Source organism: Microcaecilia unicolor, chromosome 4 (assembly GCF_901765095.1).
Source record: "Microcaecilia unicolor chromosome 4, aMicUni1.1, whole genome shotgun sequence".
NCBI classification, from domain to species: Eukaryota; Metazoa; Chordata; class Amphibia; order Gymnophiona; family Siphonopidae; genus Microcaecilia; species Microcaecilia unicolor.
This window is the reverse complement of record NC_044034.1, coordinates 103,957,157-103,973,457: the sequence shown is the minus strand read 5'-3', so window position 1 is coordinate 103,973,457 and position 16,301 is coordinate 103,957,157.

The following is a 16,301-nucleotide window of genomic DNA, read 5'->3' as shown; positions in this document are numbered from 1 at the left end:
TAAACAAGAGCAACAGAAGAGACTATTTGTTCCTGCAGTCGGTACATGTTAATTAACTATGGCAGGCTACTGAAATGCCTTCTAATTCACTTGTCACCAAAAAAATCAAGCAATTGCCTTGGTTCAAAGAATATCATTTTTACTGCCAAACGCTATACAGCAATTAGCAGAAATTTTCAAAATAAACGTGGCACCTAACGCCAAGATTCTCACCCAAAAGGCTAAAAACTCTTTTCTGTGTTTTTGTGTACTTGAGCAACATCAGGAAATATACGAATTGTAGATCCAAGGAACTGCTCAAGCAAATGATGGAAGTAAAGACGCAACATACAATCTCTATCATGGTCCAAGGCAAAGGTCTCCGAGAGCCTTGGAATGAAACAAAAATCTATCAGGTTATTGTGAAAGTGAAAATATTGAGTACATGTGGGGAAATATGATGTGGGTGAAAGTGAGAACTGTGTATAGAAACTGAGGAGGGGTAACTGGTTAAAATGGCTTGATTATTGAGGTGTGTGTGTAGTATATTTATGCGAGAGACATGTATAATTGTAGTTGCTTGGGTAAAGTGTCTAAATGAGCTGGAACTGTACATTACTGCCAGTGGTTCTTGGTGCAACACAAAGCTGTTCAATCGCAAGAGGACTGCGAAAAATTGCAAGAAGACCTTAACAAGATTGGGAGACTGGGCATCCAAATGGCAGATGATATTTAATATGAGCAAGTGCAAAGTGATGCATGTGTGAAAGAGGAACCCAAACTATGGCTACGTGAAGCAAGGTTCCACATTAGGAGTCACTGCCCAAGAAAAGGATCTAGTTGCCATCATTGATGATACATTGAAAACCTCTGCTAAGTATGCAGCAGCAGCTAAGAAAGCAAACAGAATGTTAGGAATTATTAGGAAAGGAATAGAAAGCAAAACAGAGAATGTTATAATGCTTTTGTGTCACTCCATGGTGCAACTGCACCTCAAATACTGTCTGAAATTCTGGACACCGCATCTCAAAAAAGATATTGCAGAATTAGAAAAGGTACAGAGAAGGGCAACGAGAATGATAAAGGGGATGGTATGACTTTCCTATGAGAAAAGGCTAGAGTGGCTAGGGTTCTTCAGCTTGGAGAAGAGACGGCTAAGGAGAGATATGATAGAGGCCTATAAATACTTAGTGTAGTAGAACGGGTAGATGTGAATCACTTGTTTACTCTAAATCAAACCAAAGAAAGTGTTTCTTCACTCAATGTGTAATAAAACTCTGGAATTCATTGCCAGGAAATGTGGTAAAAGCAGGTAGATTAGCAGGGTTTGGATAATTTCCTAAAAGAAAAGTCCATAAGCCATTATTACGATGAGCATGAGAAAACCCATTTCTTATTTCTAGGATAAGCAGCATGGTATGGCACCACTTATGTTCTTATGTTCATACTGGCTGACAATCTAAGGTTGGAGGCACTGAAGGAGAAACCCAACTATGGGGTCCTTTTACTAAGCTATGTTTAAAAGTGGCCAATGCAGCTGTCAGTGCGTGGGTTTCCCATGCACTGCGGCCACTTTTAGCATAGTAGTAAAATAGCCATGTTTGTTTTGGGGTTTTTTTGAATGGCCATGTGCTAATTTCCCCATTAGTGCATGGCCATTACTGCTAGGAGCCCTTACTGCCACCTATTTAGGAGGCAATAAGGGCTCCCATGCTACTCCCATGCTAATCAGATAGTGTGCGGTAATGTGCCTGTGCTACCCTATTAGCACAGACACACCTACTCTCCACCCCCAGACACACCTCCCATGGCAAAAAATAAATATTTTTTACCGTTGGAGTAGCATGCACTGATGGCCAAACTACCGTGGCATGCTGAGGTGTCCTGCGGTAGTGCCCTTTTATTGCATGTTGGGCCCACATTAGGCCTAACGCGCCTTAGTAACAGGACCCCTGTATTACTATATGTGAGCAAGTCTTGTCATCTACAAAAACTGCATGCCACATTTATGCTATTCTTAGGCAAGAGTCTAACCAGAATTGCTTGGATACCTAAAGTTTCAAGTTTTCCTTTATTTGATATACCACAGTAGGGCACACACCATCACAGCGGTTCACAATAGTCTTTAACAAAAGAGCCCAACCTAGGAAAAGAAATACAGTATCCATAGGAAAGGCAAAGAAGGGGAAGGAAAATAGGCTAAGTATCGCAATCACAATATTCCTGGGGGGAAAACAAAAGTAACTTTCAGCCAAAAAGAAAAATCATACGACAGAAACAAACACTTGCCTAAAAGAATCCAGGAAAAGGATGTGGATGATTCTCCCCAATTGGCACATTTTGAGGGAAGTCTGTGCCAGAGATAGGACTTCTGTACTACATCATTGAAGCTCTCCTCTATATACCTCTCTTTCTGCCTCAACTCCTCCAAGTGTGTCACTGAGAGCACACATAAGACATCTTACCAACTGAGAAATAATTATACAAGTGACAGTTCAAAAATTGGATATCTCCTATCTTGCTGCTGGACTCAGGTCTGAATCTTAATAGTGTTGAGTTGTTTAATTATTTTATAAGTACTAAGGGAGCAGGGGTACCTAAATAATCTAAAGGCTCTTAAGATTATTTTGCTATATTTTATTCTATTATTTTATGTTTGCTTTTCAATGCTCTGAAAAATAATCTGCTGCTATGGGTTAATCATTGCCAATGAAAATACCTAGGGGTAATAAATTTGCTCTTGTCCTCTTTATTGGGGGTAACTAGCTATAAATTAAAGGATGTGACTGGGATGAGTGGAAGGTGTCCGGGTTGGTGGGAAAGACTAAATAAACCTAAGATAAATTGATTTTAGACATTTTAAACAAGCTAATAACTATTTTTTTGCTTTTAAATTAAATTAAAACACAGAATTGATTATTAAAGCAACAATCTCTCTTCTGTCCCAAGCTTTAAGTACCAGGTATCCCTGCAGAATTTGCATAGGATTCAAAGTGCATATTTCATTTATAGTATTTGGATTTAGCTCATACTTTTTCAGTAATAGCCTAAGACAAGTTATATTCAGGTACATTAGATATTACCCTGGAGACTTACAATTTAATGGGTTTTTTTTAAACTAAAGATTAGTGCACGTTATCTGCAACAGGGCCCATGGGATTTGAAACTAGCTTTCTTGGGGCTCAACTTGCTGCTTTAACCACTAAGCTACTCATTTATAGGATTACTGGATGGCTCCAGGTCATGGGGCACTGTCCAGGTTTACTGGAAGTAAAACCAGGGCTGACTCAGTCTTTCCTCTATGACCTGGAGTCATCTGGTAACACTATTCCTTCATTCAAGTTTCAAGTTTATTCACACTTTCTATCCCGCTCAAAGGACATGCCTGCTAGGTGGCTTACAGACTAGATTGTAAAGAAAGAGGAGTGCATGAAACATAATACATCACAGTGAGGGACTAGGGCAGAACTACAATAAATGATAGGAAAGCTGGGGAGGGGCCAAACAAGAGGTTGCACTGGTGCAATTCAGTTGTTGCTCGGGATGAGAGGAGCAACGGGAGGCAGAGCCATCAGAGGAAAGCATCCTTGAATAAAAACGTTTTCAAATCAGTCGAGGGATGTCTGCAAGTGAAGATGCTGGGGCAATGAGTTTCACAAGAGGGGGCCTTGCAATAAGAAGTTTGAATCTTTTGTATGTATGTGAATAATTTTCTTATCACATGGAGTTTGTAGAAGGAGCGACAGATGACCTGACCAAATTGAGGACGGAAAGTGAGATTAGTGTCAAGAATAACTCTGAAGATACGTGTGTAGTGCTGGTTAGTGGGATCGAATTATTGTTTTGCATACGCGGGCAACATAGGGTCTTGAGCACATGGATAGTAAAGAGGAGAGCCTTTGATTTTGAAAGATTTAAAGCAAATCTGTGGTTAGATATCCAGGTGGAAATTTGGGCCAGTTTGTTATTAATAGTAGATATTTCTTGGGGATCTTGATAGTTGACAGTACAAAGGAGTTGAATGTCATTGGCATAGATGAGCATGGTCATATCAAAAGATTGAGCTAAAGTGAGCAGTGGGGTGAGAAAGATGTTGAAAAGGTGGGGGATAAGATAGAACCTTGTGGGACACTGGAAGAAGAGGTATAGGGCTTGGAAGTGGTGGTGGTGTTATGTACTGTGTATTTTCTGATAGGTATGTTTGCAACCATTTATGCACTGTATCTCTGAGGCCTATATTGTGTAAATGATGAAGAAGCGTGTGGTCTATTAAATCAAAAGCAGCTGTGAGGTCTAAGGAGAATAAGAGGACACTTTTGAAATTATCAAGATGCTAGTGTATAAAGGTGGTAATACCAAGCAAAGTGGTTTCCGTGCTGTGGTATGGACGAAATCTTGTCTGATGAGGATGTCGAAAATTTGTTTTAGTGATAAATTCTGTTAGCTGCTGGTGAACTATAGTTTCGGCTACTTTGGCTTTGAATGGCAGATTAGCAATAAGCCGGTAGTTTGTGATGTCAGAGATAGGTGCAAACAGGCTTTTCAACTTAGGGTAAACAGTGGCAGCTTCCAATGCAGAGGAACTTTTCCAGATGTGAGACCGGTGTGTATCATAGCATGTCTGAAAGGAAGAAACATGGTTAAGAATCAACTGTCTAGTCAGAAGCATGGAAATGAAATTGAACCTGGACATACTGATATCTTTAGGTTTCAGTTCTCTAAATGTTCTGCTGCCTGATTGTAATTAGCATCATAAGCCCTCTCGCCTATTACTGCAGGTATGTGCTGTGGTGTGCTGCTTGTATCATGTACTGCTTTCCTAATAAGAAATAAAAGAACTGTGGCATGCAGAGTAGTAACAAATACCTGCAAGTTATCGAACAGAGATGTACTTGAGCAAGCTAAGGGGGGTACTAAAGATTAGCTTGAGTTATCTGCAGCAGGGCCCATAGGAATAAAATGGGCCCTGCTGCAGATAAGATGAGCTAATCTTTAGTAAAAGACCCCCTAGGTGATCCTGAATATATCACCTCTGAGAGAACTGACCTAGAGAGAAGAGGAAAGCAGTGCTATTTGTGGAGAACAGTTTGATAGAGAAGTCTAATTTGCACAGAAGCGACTATATTGTGCCCACTATAGATAAATGAAGTGAAAACCTTCCAATTAAAAGTAGAGAGGCTTCTATATTTATTTCATTCTTAATTTTATTTTTTATGTTCTTAAGTTTAATCACATGCTTAGCTGCAAAACTCAGAGTGAAGAACAGTATGAAATAATTTCAGGAAGACTGTACATTCAAAACATACAGCTCTGTTCTCTTGTAGCCAAAACCGAGCAACGAAATTCAGTCGCAGGTTTGGTTTCAGCTGAAACCCTCCCCAAAAAATGGTTTTGGTGGTCCTCTGTTTACCCTCTTATTTATTTGTTTATTTATTTATTTGGGTTTTGCTCAGACCTTTTTCAGTAGTACCTCATGGTGCGTTACATTCAGGTACACTTAGTAGTCTCCTACATAGGCTGTTATAGAATTGCCTTCATCAAGGGTAATTTTATAAAATGGATCCTAGCAGCGGCATAAACGAAAGAGAAGGACGCCCATCTTCTGACACAAATTGGGAGATGGGCTCCTTCTCTTAGGGTCGCCCAAATCGGCATAATCGAAAGCCGATTTTGGGCATCCTCAACTGCTTTCCATCGCAGGGACAACCAAAGTTCACGGGGCGTGTCGGCAGTGTACCGAAGGCGGGACAGGGGCGTAGTTAAGAGATGGGCGTCAGCGGCCGATAATGGAAAAAAGAAGGGCATCCCTGACGAGCATTTGGCCGACTTTACTTGGTCCAATTATTTTCACAACCAAGCCTCGAAAAGGTGCCCGAACTGACCAGATGACCACTGGAGGGAATGGGGGATGACCTCCCCTTACTCCCCCAGTGGTCACCAACCCCCTCCCACCCCCCCCCACCCCAAAAAAAATTTAAAAAACATTTTTTCCCAGCCTCTATGCCAGCCTCAAATGTCATACCCAACTCCCTGACAGCAGTATGCAGGTCCCTGGAGCAGTTTTTAGTGGGTGCAGTGCACTTCAGGCAGGCGGACCCAGGCCCATCCCCCCTACCTGTTACACTTGTGGTAGTAACTGTGAGCCCTCCAAAACTCACCCAAAACCCACTGTACCCACATATAGGTGCCCCCCGTCAACCCTTAGGGCTATGGTAGTGGTGTACAGTTGTGGGTAGTGGGGTTTAGGGGGGTTTAGGGGGCTCAGCGCCCAAGGTAAGGGAGCTATGCATCTGGGAGCAATTTCTGAAGCCCACTGCAGTGCCCCCTAGAGTGCCCGGTTGGTGTCTGTCAGGGGGGACCAGTGCAGTATCAATGCTGGCTCCTCCCATGACCAAAGGGCTTGCATTTGCGCATATTTTCAAAGCACTTTGGGAGGCTAAGTTCCATAGGTTTCAATGGAACTTTGGGAGGCTAAGTGCTTTGAAAATGAGCTTGCTGGTCATTTTTGAGATGGGAGTCCTCGGTTTCCATTATTGGCAAAAACTGAGATCGTCCATCTCTAAGGTCAACCATCTCAACATTTAGGTCAACCATCTCTAAGGTCGACCTAAATGTTGAGAGTTGAGCGTCCTCGACCGTATTATCGAAATGAAAGATGGACGCCCATTTTGTTTTGATAATATGGGATGCCCTGCCCCTTCGCGGGAACGTCCTCAGAGATGGGTGCCCTTAGAGATGGGCATCCTCATTCGAAAATGCCCCTTTAGGTTTATCAGACAAGAATGTGCTTTTCTCTCCTTTCATTGCATTACATTGCATTATGATTTTTGTATTTTGCAATTACTTTTTTGGGTCAATGCGGATAACAGAAGTAACACTACTAGAGACAAAAGCTAGGTATTAGAATTAAATATTCCAATTAATTACTACCAAGCATCAACTCCAGACCAAAATTCCTAATTACTAGAAAGGATATATCTTTTAAACAAAATCATTTTTAATGGTCTAAGAAACAGAAGATAATTTCTTAATGACCTAATTGGAAATGGCAGAGAATTCCAAGCCAAAGCAGCCTGGTATGATAGAGATAGTGTTTGGAATTTGAGGGGTCCTTTTACTAAGGTGCGCCGAAAAATGTTTGCACTGTGTAGACATATGTATTGGATGCAGGCAGGTCCATTTTTCAGCGCGCCTGCAACGAAGGTCTTTTTTTTGGCTGAAAATGGAATTGTGGCAAAATAAAAATTGGCATGCATCCAGTTTGGGCCTGAGACCTTACCGCCACCCATTGACTTAGCGGTAAAGTCCCATGTGTTAACCGAGCGATAATCGTCTGTGCGCGTACAATGCTGATTATTGCCCAGTTAGCACCGTGCACCGGAAAAGTTTCCAGCACACATAGTGGATGCATGTAAAAAATGAAATTACTGCCTGGGCCATGCAGTAGCCAGGCAGTAGTTCAAATTGGAGCACATAGGCATTTACGCAGGGCCCCTAAAAGAATTAGGGCCTGATATTCAGACTCTAGGAGGCTGCCCGCATAAGTGCCACAATCGGTGCTGACCCCAGATATTCAGTGCCGGGCTATTTCCAGTGACCGGCATTGAATATTCGGGGGGGGGGGGGTGGCTGCCTCAAACTTAAATGGCTAAATGAATATTCAGCGGTGGCCGGTTAAGTCTATAGTGGCCAAAAACAGGACTGCTATTTAGGCGGTCTGATTTGCCCACTAAACTTAGCTGGCCAGCATTTGAATATTCGTATGACGCCTAAAAACTCCACGTGGAGCTAAGCGCATTCTATAAAATTTAGGTGCGGTATATAAAATATGCTTAGTTGATAACATAGCACCTAAAGCTACACGCATTCATTTACGCCAATAAAAACCTGGTGTAAATCCAATCACGAAGATTTAGATGCACTGGCCCGTATTCTTTAATTACATGTGAAACTTTGGAATGCCCACAAAATGCCCGTAAATAAACATGCCCCTTTTAAGCTATGCATGTTTATTTTGAACTGCATGCTTTGCAATTTAGGTTCTGTTCTTTATAGAATACTCTTAGTGATTTTCGCACATAAATTGTAATTATTGCCAATTTAGTGCTCGTTATTGCTTGTTAAGTGCTGTTAAAAACGCTGATTACCTTGTTCCACCAATTACAATATGTGCATATGTCCACGCGGAATCTAGCCAACATATATAGAATCCGGGGGCATGCGCTAACTGCAAATATTCAGCAGAGATAATGGGCTATCTCCCGCTGGATATTAGCAGTTAGCCACCTAAATGCTATTTAACTGGCCAGGGAGCCGTTCCTGGCCTGTTAAAAAGTGCTGTATATCAGCCCATTAATCTTTTTTTATGGTGGGAAAGCATAGTATCATAGCTGATGTTGGTTGAAAGGGGTCTTTACGTTTGGTATTTGTATATACTCTTCAGCTCCTTTTTTTTGGTAGTGTATAGAGTATGTAAGTACATGAGGAGACTAGCATATTTTATAATTAATATGCATACTTTGCAACTCCGCCCAGACTGAGGCCCCAGCAATACCTATAGTAAAAGTGCCATTGTTCATGATAAGGGTGTATACTTGTCCCCTGGCCTAAGTCATTATGGGCTAGATTCACTAAATGGCACCCAATGCTAGTCTATAAAGGGTGCTCTGGGACAAACGCTCTTTATAGACTAGCTTTGAGCGCCAAATTCTGCATCCAATATTGAGCACAATGAAATCAGGTGCAAATGCTGAGACGCAACTTAGGTGCACATCCACGGTATTCTATAATACTGCACGCAATATTCTGCAACACCTTGAGCTGCCGATGCCCCTCCCATGAGAACACCCCCATTGCAGTTGTGCACAAATACACTTAGGTGCCATCCTTTAACTCGGCAGAAAAGTGTATTCCCAAGTCAATCTGCTGTTTCAGCCCATTTCAGCAGCCATTGTAACGTGTTTCCATGCTGAAATTTGGCAACAGAATTAGTGCCTAACTTTAGATGCCATATATAGAATTCCCCCCTAACCCCAGATTATATATATATATATCCAAGATTTCTGCATGGAAATCGAAGCATATTCTTTAACAATGCGCAAAACTTAATTAGTTAACAAACTAATCAGTGCTGATAATCGGATGTTAAAGTCATTTTAGTGCATGTGAGGCAATAAATACACATACAGGGACTAGATTTTATATATCATGCCTAAAAATCTGGTGCCTTAATTTAGGCATACTTTATTTTTTTTTTTTTAATTACAGTTGTACCCTGCACTTTCCCACTCATGGCAGGCTCAATGCTGCTTACATGGGGCAATGGAGGGTTAAGTGACATGCCCAGAGTCACATGGAGCTGCCTGTGCCTGAAGTGGAAATTGAACTCACTTCCTCAGAACCAAATTCTGCCACCCTAACCACTAGGCCACTCCTCCACTCATGTGGTATATTGAATACTTGAATACATCGAGCAGCCATGACAATGCCTAACTCTAGGTACAGCCATTTACGCCACGTAAAACTTGGTGAAAATACTGGCACCTAAGTTAGGTGCAAAGCAGGTGTATTCTATAATCCTGCGTGTAGTTTTCCAGAATGCCCATAACCCACTCATTCCATGCCCATAGCCAAACTTCCTTTTCAGCAGTGCACATTAGAATTTATGCGCACTGCTTTGCAGAATACGCTTCATGAGTAGTGCACATAAATTCTAATTAATGCTAATTAGTGCTGATAATTTCTTATTAACATCCAATTATCAGCACTGATAATTCTGGAAATTCTGGAAAACTACACACAGGATTATAGAATACACCTGCTTTGCACCTAACTTAGGTGCCTGTATTTTCACCAAGTTTTACGTGGCGTAAATGGCTGTGCCTAGAGTTAGGCATTGTCATGGCCGCTCGATGTATTCAATATACCACATAAAATTTAGGCTTAATCTATAAAGTATGCCTAAATTAAGGCACCAGATTTTTAGGCATGATATATAAAATCTAGTCCCTGTATGTGTATCTATTGCCTCACATGCACTAAAATGACTTTATAAACTTACACTGTGGAGGCAGCAGCATAAGTGAAGTCAATTACAATAGCTAATTAGTCAGTGACTCAGTGTGCTAGCATCTGGTATATGAGCATATTTAGCACTGAATCAGATGGCCTCTCCAATGAGACATTGTACCATTAAAAAAAAAGCAAAGAGGAGCACAAACCTTTCAGTTTAAAATTATGTACATGAAGCTGCAGAAAGAAATGAAAGAGGACTGTAACACTTATTCAATTCAGAAACTACTTTCAGCCAGTTTGATATTGATTTCCATTTATGGTGGTAAGTTGAGGGGGGGAGGGTTGCCTGTCGACTCCTAAAAATCAGATGACATATTCATCAGACTCTGTCACTTGATTTCTCAAGCTTTATCTCTTAGCCGAACATCTAGTAGTTCCCCTACCTGTGATCATTACAATAAAACACCTTTAACAATTGCTCTAGAAGCACTGTTGCTCACCCCCATTTAAATCATTCAAATAAGATGATTTTTCTTCTTGTTTTCTTTTGGGAATCATAAGAACATAAACAAATGAAGGAGCATTCCTAGTATTGATTACCCAACTACGTTCAGCAGACTAGCTGTAAGTTATTCAGACAAGCTGTGTAGGCAAGAACATTATGTCCAAAAGAAAAGGGCCTCACAGAGACAACTTGGGTCGTAACAGGAAAAAATACTGTTGTGTTTTGCAGAATTGGTTTAATTGTTTATGCAAGTTAAGTGGAAGGTTAACTACTCATATATGACCAAAAGGCATTATTTTCCTAAATACAAATCACAATTTCTAATGAAAATGAATCCAAAACAATTGGGATCCCAAATTCTGAATTCTGGATCATAACTTCCTATAGCTGGATCACCTATCTATAAGAAAATAGCAAAAGTAACCACAGTGGCGTTCCTAGGGGGGCTGACACCCGGGGCGGATCGCTGATGCGCCCCGCCCCCCGGGTGCAACGCGCCCCCCCCCAGCGAAAGGACACCCCCCCCCGGCGAAAGAACCCCCTGGTGCACGCCGCTGGGGGGGGTGCCTTGCGCCTGTCCGCTTCGTTCGTTTCCATGCTCCCTCTGCCCCGGGGCAGAGGGAGCACAGAACGAACGTTGCGGACAGGCTCGCGGCACCCCCCCAGTGGCGTGCACCCGGGGCGGACCGCACCCACCGCCCCCCCCCCTTGGAACGCCACTGAGTAACCAAGGCTGGTAGGATCTTATAGACTAAAAACTTTATTGAGGCATGAACTTTTGAGGAAAGAGTTCAATTTGTCAGAAGCATCTGAAGAATACTCTTGTCCTCAAAAGCTTATTCCCCAATAAAGTGCTTGGTCTATAAAGTGCTAGCCTATCTCATTTTTGCTACCCAAACTAACATAACAACCCCTCGGAAAGTTTTCTCTATAGGGAAATAATTACTCTAAGGATTTCAGCTATAATTACACATCTTAAATGATGATCAAAAATCTTATATTGCTTCTGAAAATGCCATGATAACTTAAATCCAACTTTAATAAAACATTGTGGGGTAGATTTTCAAAAAGCCACCAGTGATGGAGTTTACTAGCTAATTTTATTTTGGGGTAATCACCAGTTAAAGTTGTGACTAATTAGCCAATTAAGGTAAGGGAGCTATGTACCTGGAAGCTTTTTCTGAAGTCCACTGCAGTGCCCCCTAGGGTGCCCCGCTGGCATGTCAGGGGGACCAGTGCACTATGAATGCTGGCTCCTTCCACGACCAAAGGGCTTGCATTTGGTCATTTCTGAGATGGGCGTCCTTAGTTTCCATTATTGCCAAAAATCAGAAATGACCAAGTCCAAGGACGACGATCTCTAGGGATGACCTAAATGTCAAGATTTGGGTGTCCCCGACCATATTATCGAAACGAAAGATGTATGCCCATCTTGTTTCGATAATATGGGTTTCCCCACCCCTTTGCCGGGATGTCCTGCGAGGACGTCCTCAGGAAAACTTGGGTGCCCCTTTCGATTATGCCCCTCCACGTATTCCAGTGGTCAAATATTGGAAAATGTAATGCAATCAGAATCAAGAAGTATATTAGGTAAGATAATAAGGAGCTTATTTTCAAAAGAGAAAAAGTCTCAAAAATGGAATAAAGTGGCATTTGTACATTCTTCTCTGAAAAACATCTATATCGTGATTTTCACAAGCCAGATTTGAGGTGTTTTTCTTTCCAGAGCATCCAAATCACAAGGGGGTGTGTTGGGGATGGGATTTGAGCATTCCCAAAACTTGGATGTTTTTCTGTCATAATAGAACAAAGCAAAAATATCCAGGGCTAAAAGACATTTTGGTCTAGACCTGCTTTAATCATGCCTAAGTCACAAAAATGTGCCCTAAATGGTGAGATGACCACTGGAGGGATTAAGGCATGACCCCCCCCTTACTCCCTCAGCGGTCACTGACCCCTTCCCACCCCAGCCTCTATAACAGCTTCAGATGTTATAGCCAGTGGCATACTAAGGGCAGGGCGGAAATAGGAAGTTACATCAGAGGAGGGCGGGACACAGTGAGAGAAGGCCCAAAGAGGCAATCCGCTTCTTTTATAGGCAGAGGCGTTTCACTGCACGCTAGAGCTGCACCGCCAATTCAGCGATTTTTAAACTGCAGCGGGTCGGGGGACTGTCGAAGGAGCTGACTGCGGTGCCAGCAACCTTTCGGTCAGGCGCAGCGGGAGCGGAGCACCCCCCCCCCCCTCGTTTTTACACCCGGGGCGCCGATTCAGCAATTTTTAAACTGCAGAGCAGCAGGTCGGGTGGCAGAGAGAAGGGGGCTGTCAAGGGAGCTGACTGTAGGCAGGTTGGGACTGGGTCGGGGGATGGGCTCAGATGGGAAAAGGGGACTGGGTCGGGGGCTCAAATGGGAGAAGGGGACTGGGTCGGGGGGCTCAGATGAAAGAAGGGAGCTGGAGCTGGGGTCTGAGAAGGGGGCAGGAGGGAGAATGGGGCCATGCCTGGGACAGGTTCAGGTGGGAGAATGTGTCTGGGGCTGAAAAGGAGGGCTGGAGCTGAAAAGGGGTGCCCTACTGCAAGGCAGGTGGATTAAGGGGACTGGAATTGGGGGCTGAAAAGGAGGGTAGGTGGGATAAGGGGCTAGTACTGGAACTAGGGGCTGAAAATGGGCAGGGGATGAAACTGTGGGGACTGGGGGCTGAAAAGGGGACAGGGAGAAGTGGCTGGGGCTGAAGCTTGGGACTAGTGGGAGAAAAGGGCTGGGGCTGAAACTGGGGACTGGTGGGATAGTGGGGCCAGAACTGGGGGCTGAAAAGAGGGGGCAGCAAGAGAGAGAGAGAAAGAGAGAGAGAGAGGGGACAGATCCTGGATGGAAGGGGGAGATAGAGGGAGGGCAAACCCTGGATGGATGGGAGAGGGAGGGCAAATGGTGGATCGAAGGGGCAGAGAGAAAGGGCCGATAGTGGATGGAACGGGGAGAGAGAGAGGGCAGACAGGGGCAGATGGTGGATGGAAGGGGCAGAGATAGAGGGCAGATAGTGGTTGGAAGGGGCAGAGGGAGAGAGAGGGCAGATGGTAGTTGGAAGGGACAGGGGAGAGAGGGCAGACAGTGGATGGCAGGGGCAGGGAGAGAGAGAAGGTAGACACTGGATGGTAGGGAGAGAGCGAAGACAGATACTGGATGGAAGGGAGACAGTGAAACGAAGATGAGGAAAGCAGAAACCAGAGACAACAAACTGTAAATAAAATATATATTTTTTCTTTTTTTGCTTTAGGATAAAGTACTATTGTAGCTATGTTAATAAATGTTTATAAATAGAGCATGGAAATAAGGTAATCTTTTTGTTGGACTAATTTTAATACATTTTGACTAACTTTCAGAGAGCAAAACCCCCTTCCTCAGGTCAGGATAGGATACTGTAACAGCAGTATGCTGTATTGACCTGAGGAAGGCGGTTTTGGCCTCTGAAAGATTTCTAAATGTATTAGTCCAATAAAATGGTATTATTTTATTTTCTATATTTGTTTTATTTCTATTTGTTAATTTATAAAGTGGTGATTGGTATTTGTTAGTTTTTTCAAATTTACATTTGCTATCTTTATATTTTGCACAGTACCAGGGGACATTTTCTATTTCTGTGTGTTGCATTGTATGCAGAATCTGGCATCTTCCTCCCTTCTCACCCATTACTTCCCTCACCTGTAACTGTCTTGTCTGTCTGTATTATTTAGATTGTAAGCTCTTTTGGGCAGGGACTGTCTCTTTGTATCAGTTGTTCAGCGCTGCGTGCATCTGGTAGCGCTATACAAATGTTAATAATAATAATAATCTTGGGGTTCAGTTTAATTTTTGTTTAAATAGAAAGTTTATGATTACTTATTCTATAGTGGATTAGAGTGTGTGTGAAAAAGACTGGGCTTTAGTTGGCATTGACTGTGCAGGATTGACGATCTGTACTATTCTATCTGGTTTCATTGATGTTCTAGTGTTCACAGTTGTGTTTAAGGTGCTTTCCTTTTCCTTGTGTGACTCATAGAAATTACTGCTTATGGTATGGTAGAATTGCTCCATAGGTCCCAAGTGTTTTGTATTCTCTGTATGCCTAGTAAAGGATTTTGGAGGGGGGTGTTAAAAAATGACCGGCCCCGGGTGTCAAATACCCTAGGTACGCCACTGGTTATAGCTAGTCCTCCTATTAGAGCAGCAAGCATATCCCTGGAGTAGCTTAGTGGCCGGTGCTGTGGACTGTAAAGAAGTAGACCCAGGCCCACTCTAACTGGTATCCTTACGGTGGAAGTTGTGAGCCTTCCAAAACCTACTGTACCTACATATAGATGACACCTGCAGACATAAGGGCTATCATAGTGGTGTACAGTTGGGTACAGTAGGTTTTTGGTGGGTTTTGGAGGGTTCCCCATACAATATAAGAGGGTAACTGTGAGATGTGTACCTGAGACTTTTTATGTGAAATCTACTGCAGTGCCCCACTACTCAGCCTGGATGTCTGTGTGGCCAATCTATTAAGAATGTTGCCCCCCCCCCCCCCCCCCCCCCCCCCCACATACATCCCACTGGCATGTTTTTGAGTGTTTTTCTTTCTCAGTAGCAGACCATGGACTTTTCATCCAGGAACTTGTCCAAACATTTTTTAAACCCAGACTTGTTAACCACTGTTACTACATCCTCCAGTAAAGAGTTCCAGAGCTGAAAGCAGCTTTACACTCTGCGAAAAGTCAGAAATTGCTGTCTTCAATATTATTAACTTGTTTCCATTCCTTGCTGTCTAATTTTCTCTTTTGTTGAGTTTAGTTCAAGTTCCCTATTCTTTGAGTGTCCTTGATAATGTCATACAGAGTTTTGATACCAGTTTTTATTTAGTTAGTTAATTTCCACATTTCTAGCCCACCTATTAACTAGGTGGGTTACAATAAAACACCCATAATTAAAACACACAGCTTCATTGTGCAAGTCCAAGAGACATTCTCGAGGCCCACACACCAGGAATGTAGTCGTCAATTTAACCAACCCTTTCACCACCCCCTGCCAAAATTCCACCACCCTGGAACATGTCCACCAGATGTGAAGAAAAGATCCTGATTGCGTCCCACAGCGCCAACATCTATCAGACACACCCGGGTACATTCTCCTCAACTGTTCGGGCGTATAATACCATCTAGTGAGAACTTTATAAGCATTTTCCTGAACCAGGACACAAACTGATTCTCTATATACCTCTTGACAAATCCTCTTCCATTCTTGCACAGTAAATTTACATCCCAAATCTGCTTCCCATGCCCCCTGAAACCCAAACGGTCTGGGATCACTACCCCGAAAAAATTTATAAAGGACAGATATAGGCCTTGGAACTCTTCTCAAAATTAACCACAAATTTTCTAAGCATTCCCTCTCTTGGGGATTGATCTCCCTCTAGCCCATTGCCCCCACAAAGTGCTGAACCTGCACATAAGCATGAGGTACTTGGGGTGTTTTGCTTGGGGGAGGGTAAAAAGAGAAGTACAAATATATTCACTTTTATACAGACTTTTGGCTGGCAGCTTGGAGTGGTGGTTGTAGTTATAGTGTGGGTAAACCTTACTTACTTCAATGTTTGAGCCCCGGAGCTACCATTATATTGGTTCCTGGGTCCAGATAGTCCCCGGATATGGGTCTTTGGTTTTCAGCTTTTTGGGTATTTGGATGGTGTTAATTACTAAGAGGGGGGTTGAGGAGGGGAAGGGGGGTGTTGGGGGGGAAAAGTGCTGGGCTTGGGGGTTAATAGTTGAGTAGATGGGGGGAGGGTT